Here is a 6566-nt window from a genome sequence, read left to right on the forward strand (position 1 = left end):
TGCTCTAAAGAGTTGCCACAAACCTTAACATGTCTCAGAGTGGGAGTATAGACAAGAGGAAATTTGGTATGCAAGTAGTGGAGAATGGAGTGACCATGCATGTCTGCCTCAGCTAGGGGTCTGCTTGTAGTGTGGGTAAATGCATTTGATTTATCTTTCATCTACTTTGCTTGGGCAACAAACAGGGTGAGGAGATCAATGGAAGAGCCACCCACTTGGTTAATTGTCCACAGCCCACTCCATGCTCTTGCATTTTCAGTGGTACCTGAGATGCACAGATTAGGAACTGTTTGCAGATGTTTACAGGTGCTGCAATTGTTTTCAGGCTTTTTTTCCAGTTGCAGAACAGACCTGTTGCTTTGTGGTGTGTGTGAAGGTATTGTGTGAAACTTGGTGTCCACAGACTTGAAAGTTTGTACAAATTCTGAAGTAAGGTGTAGCTCCAAGTTTTGTGGGATAGCCCTGGAGAAGAACAGCCATTCCAATTCTGCCCATTCCAGTGTTGGCAGAAAAAACATGCCAGCATTTTCTCCTTACTGAAGAGAATTAGCCCCTGGCCTCTGCGGAAGGAGGCTGGGTTTCCATCTCCAAGTACTGTGCTCCAGTACCCAGATTAGAACCCTTTTGGTGTGTGACTTGTTGCAACCTGAAAAATTCACAAGATTTTCCTCAAAAGCCTTTTTAAGAAGCAGTTCTGCTGCTTAAGAAAGTCAAACACAGTCTTGGAAAGCTATTTGCTATAAATAGCAGAGGATTAGGAGATAAGAAATGGCATGTTGCTTTTAATGGTGCTTCAAATCTGCTAGTGCCCTATTCCTGCAGCAAGGCTTGGTCAGACCCCTTCATGTGCCTCTGGGGTTGATCCTGTCACGTGCAGTTTGGATGCCCATGATTTTGGGCAGCTGTATTCAGCTACAATAAATGTTTTCTTGAAGCCTGATTAGATGAAAACGATGTTTGTGTTGTGTGTGACAGTGCTTGTGGTGACTCGAAGAACCAAAGACTTCATCTACACAGAGAGGTGTTTTGATGTCTCTGGTTTGGCTGATTAACAACTGCATTTAGTAACTTGAAAAATATGTTGCTGCTTTGTTGATGTGTTGACTCATTTGATGTCTTTTAAAAGAAAACAAACAAACAGATTTGCTTGTCCAAACTGGTCTAGCTGACATATTTGCTGAGGTAGGCTGTGCTAGAGGATGTCACAATCATCTCTCATCAGATTATTGTGCTCTCTTGTTTGCTTCACGGTCTGTGGGAAGAAATCAGTCCTATATTACCATCAGCTCTCCTGGGCCTCAGAGGAGGTTTCATATGGCATCGTTGTGACTCACAGATTCATGGTGTTTTGAATGTTATGGGATGCTCACCAAACTGTGAAACCTGGGTGTGCTTGATAGTGACAAAAACTGCAAAAAAAAAGTTATTCAAATGATATTTTAATGATTTGGACAGTAATAGGAGAAAATATTCCATTCAGTCTGCAGGAGGCAAAATGTGCAATGTCCAAGCTAGACTGACAGTGTTTAGTTCAATCTGCAGGCCATACCTCTGTGTGCAGTTGCTTTTGAATGACACACTTCTCACAGCAGGACTGATACTGTGTAGTGTGGAGCTGGGTTATAATTTGCATCCTGGAGTACTCCTGGAGGAACTTAAACCTCTCTCACTTTGGGGGTGTCTAAACATCTTGAAATGCCATTTTTGGAACTGGCTGTAATACATCTGTTTCCAGATAACAATTTGAGTGACCATATGTGCTCCAGTGATGTCCAATTCATCATTGTTGCTGCATCCTGTGCTGTTCTGCTGGATTTTGTAGCCATTTTGGGCAAATTAAGCAAACAGTCCTTTAGATAGTGGCACCTGGGAAGCCGCCCCTACCATATTAATTTGTTATTGCCATACAATATAGCTGTGTTGATGCTGCAGTCTCTCCATGAGGGCAGTATTGGCCTTTCTTTGTAAGCTTCCTGGATATTTTCTTTACACAACTACTGGAAACACTTCCATCTTTTGGGCTTCTACCCTTGACTCAAGCTTTGTTGAAGGTGCCCAGTGAGTTCAGTACGGAGAGAGGGAAGAAACTGTCAGATAATACAAGCTTTTATCCTAAGAATGCCAAACTCAACCCCCAAATATGGAATTTGAAAGCAATTAACAAAATTAATATAAAAACTTGCCAAACACAGCTGATTTCATGCTATTCCCATGTTCAGTATGGGCAGGCTTTTTCCTTTACATCTACAATTCATAGTAGTATCACTGGTATTGTTTTTGAAGATAGGGATGAATGGAGTAGTTCAGACCTTCCCTAGGTACTAGTTAGAGCTTCTGTTGTTTTCCAGGATTCATAAAAGTGCAGTAAAATCTCCTGATAGAAAAGCATAGCTTCTGATGATTCAGTTTTGAAATGAGAGGTCTAATGGTTGGCAAATTCCACGGTGCAGCATCACAAAGTACACAGAACTGAGTATATGGAGCAAAAATTTGTGTTCTGTTTCAAACCCGTGCAATGCAGTTATCTAATTGCACATATAAGTACACATATAGAGGTTTAACAATAGTACAGTTAGGAATAACCAGACTGCAAGGTAGACAGGCATGTTAACATAGGGGAAAGTGAGCATGAGAGTTTACTGCCAGTCTGCTAGCTTTGCTTGAGACTGAGGAACTGCTGTTTTCATTAATTATGAACATTCTATAGCATAACATTTCTCTTAGAGTAAGAGGACTATCAAAATAAAAGTGTAGAGTTACTGTAGTTGATATTCGTAGCTAGAACTGGGTCCCAAGTCATGCTGGACTGGCTTCAAATTTCAGACTGTTATTTGCAAAGTGCAAAAGGGTCATTTCTCATCTGGGGGAAGATGAAGTTTGTAGAATTCAATTTTAAAGACAAAGAATCAGTGTGCCTTAAAATAAGCCTTTGCAGAGTCTCCACCTCACAGAGACTTTGTAAAGCATTCAGCTACCATGGTGATGAATGTGGTATAAATAGAAAATAGATTAGACAGAATCCAAAATGTTTCTGAGTAGAACTAAATTAACAGTGTCCATTCAGGAAAAAGAGGTAGGAAGCCACTGTGCAAAAATTTAAGAAAATACACACTAATAGTAAATATGGAGTGGTTTATAGAAAGAGGAAGGTAGGAAGCAGTTGGTAATATCATGGCTGGCAATACAGTATCAACAGGGGTATCAGATTCTGATTCTGTTCAACTCTTGCACTGAAAAACAGACATGGAATATGTTTCAGGCACTTGAGAAGCAGAGAATAATTTTTACCTGGGAGATAAAAGCCTCTTTTGACCAAGCAGGTGCTAGAAATGGCAACATTCCCCCGTGCATCTATGAAGGAGAAGGTACCATGACAGTGGGATACATAGGAAAGATGATCAAAAGTCAGTCACCTGTTCTGCAAAAGACATGCATCGCTGTCCCCCATCAAACAAACCCTCTTTAATTTGTAACATAGGACCCCAATATAATCTAAAGACAGCAAGTACTTTTTAGTCTGTTTGCATAAGCAGCTTGTAGCTTTCTGCCACAACATATTAAGACCAACTGTTCGGGAGGAATTAAAGCTTGTGTGGAGCCTAATTTGCAGACTTAAAGGACAGATAACTTCAGGGACATGGATAATTCTGTTGTTTCCTGACTATTCATGTGCTTTGAACTGCAGGTAGCCTGAAGTACTCTGCTGAAGAATGGCCTTAGAAGAAGCCATGTACAGGTCCATGTAGAAATAAAGAATATACAAGAGGTTAATGTGTGCTCTGCAGATATGTCTTTCTATGAATAGTTTACACTGTGTGGCTGCTTGCTTTCTTTTTTTTTTGGCTTTGATTTGTCTGCAGCCAAGGGGAAAGCTTAGCTTCTCCAGCAATTTACTTTCCAGTGATTAATACTCTGTGATTGTTAGTGTGTGAACACCAGTACTTGGTGACCTTTGCTAATGATTGTATGATGACAACTGTGTTAGAAGCTGCCCTTAAACCATCCTTATGTTGGAGATGATCAAGGGATTAGAGACCTGTCTTTTGTATTTTTAAAATAATAGCTGAAATTATTCTGGATGGAGCATGATAGCTGGACAGAACACAAATTTCAGGGGATTTGTGGTAGTGCTCCCTCATTCTTACCTTATTCAAGATAATAATGAGCTTTCTGTGAGAAGGCAAAGATACAAGAGAATGTTCTTGAGGCCTCTACGATAGTGTCCACTAAATGAGGAGTGATGGTAGAACATACCCTTACAACAGTCCCTTCAACCAGAGTTCACTGTGGACATGTGGCCTGCAGGTAAGTAGTTTGGGTAATAAGAATCCAAGTGCCAGCAGCACAGTTCTTCAACAGATCTTAGGTCTTATCAGTAGCACTAAGGTCGCTTAGTGCTCTAACAGATCAGCTCAGCAATGAAGAAGAGCTGACTGTAGCTGATCTCAAGCAGGGAAGAGGTTATGTAAACAAAGAAAGCCTTTTTTGTAGTCTCATTTCTTTAGGGGTAGGCAAACACAATTGGTTCACTTGCTAATTAGTTTGGCAATGTTGCTGGACTCTGAGCTGTCGCTAAGCTTGTGTGTACATTTTGTTTAGGATTCCCTGCCTCCTCCTGGCAGATTACATCTGTAACCAAAGCTGGGTTTCCATTACCCCTTCTCTGAAATAGCAACATGATACATCTGGGTATAACACTATTAGATTTGAAGATGCATGATCTAGAACACAACACACAGTTCATATTAATAACACAGCTGGCATAAATGCATCAGAAGCATGCTGGTTTCTCATATCTAACTGCAGGCTCACTTTTTCAAAGCTATCTGAGTTTCCAGCTGCTCTGTTACTGTTGAATATACGCTCATGAAAGTGAAGAGTTATCAAAACTACACCACCTTCTACTTCTTTGGATTGGTTTCTTTATTGTAAACATACAGTAGCATCAACAGTGTAAGATAAACCCCCTAAAATAAAAAGTAAAAACTAATCTCCTCCTGCCCACAAAGTTCTCCCTTTGAGACTGAAATGAAAGAATGAGAGGGATTAACCACATCACGTAACACATTCCTGGGAGGCATTTGGGTGCTGTGGTAAAAAGGGGTGTAAATAACCCAACAAAACCCAGCGTAGCTTCAGTTGTCTCACTCATGGCAGGCTCTGCACACAGTCAAACTGTGACCATGTTCACATCGTGGGTGTCCATTCCCATCTAAGTACAGCTTAAACTCAGCTAACTGTTGTGACCTGCATGGTGCAGGGAGTGGAAGGACATGATTCCTGCAGGCTTAAAGCACAGAACAACAGTAACAATGGGTGTGTTCTGAAGGAATGATCATGATATCCTCCAAATGCCACATAATGATAGTTTCAGAACAATCTATCATCTGCTAAGCTGCACAGATCAGGTGTCTTCCCTTTCCTTTTCTACTTGAGGAACTAGTTATCATGACTGTCATTGAAATATCCAATACTTCATTTCTAGTGCATCATCAGGATGAATGTTTTCACGTTTCTCATTGCTTTAAGACCATCAGCAGATGTATGTTATCCTAGATCCATGGCATAATTTTTGTTCCAGATTCTCCATGGCCTTGTCTCTGTTACTTAAGACTACAGATAGATGCCCCTAGTCTTCTGGATCCAACTGAAACAGCTTAAGATGTTACTGTGCTTTACCCTTGCCTCACTTCTGCTAACAAAGCAACTTGTTTGAGTGCTCCCCAACCCACTTCAGCAACAATCAACTGAGTTTGTGCAGAGCTCCTATTTAAACTGTTTGAACTCTCTCAGCTGATTCTGCTTGAAGTGGGTTAGAGAGCATTCACACAAAGAGCTGGGAGAGCTACCTGGGTAGTAATCAATGCCTGAGGGACCCTGGTAAACAGCCTGAGAAGGGCAGGGCACACAGGCTTCAAATCTCTGCAGCTGTTTGCAACTTGTATGTCTGCACAGAGCCTGTAGGCTACACGTGAGCTATGGCAATACCTCTGGTTACAGATGAGGTGTTCTCAGCTGTAACAGCTATAGGCTTCTTAAAAAACGTTAAAAGAAAAACCCCAAACCAAACCACAAACAAAAACAAACAAAAGAAAAAAGTACTTTAAGAAAAGGAAAGTTGAAAGTTGAGAATTGTAAGAAAGTTTACAGTGACATGTCTGCATAGCATATGAGCAGATACTCTCTGAGCCCAGCACAGCATATTGTGCAACAGCATGGGAGAGTGGAAATTTTGGCCAGGAAAGTCCAAGCATATTCTTTCTTTTATCTGTTGGATGCTAAAGCAGTGCCTTTCATGTGCTGTTTTGATTTGACTAGTCTGAAGCAGGGGGCAATTTTTACCAAGCTTTAATCCCCAGTTCTGGAGCCTGAGCGTTAGCAGTTTCAACTCACCGATGAGGAAGTGCTTCCAGCAAACAAATTGGGCTGCCTTCCACCATGCTCTCTATCTTCCAAAATCTCTGAGGGGAACAGAGTGAACAAATATGTCGAGTGAGTGTGCTCAGTTTGTGGTAAATGGTTGAACAACCTCCCCAGGGCACACACACAGAGCCTATAGCCATCAG

This window comes from Melanerpes formicivorus, unplaced genomic scaffold (genome assembly GCF_026170545.1).
Source record: "Melanerpes formicivorus ecotype bairdi unplaced genomic scaffold, bMelFor1.0.p_v2 SCAF_13, whole genome shotgun sequence".
Lineage (NCBI taxonomy): Eukaryota > Metazoa > Chordata > Aves > Piciformes > Picidae > Melanerpes > Melanerpes formicivorus.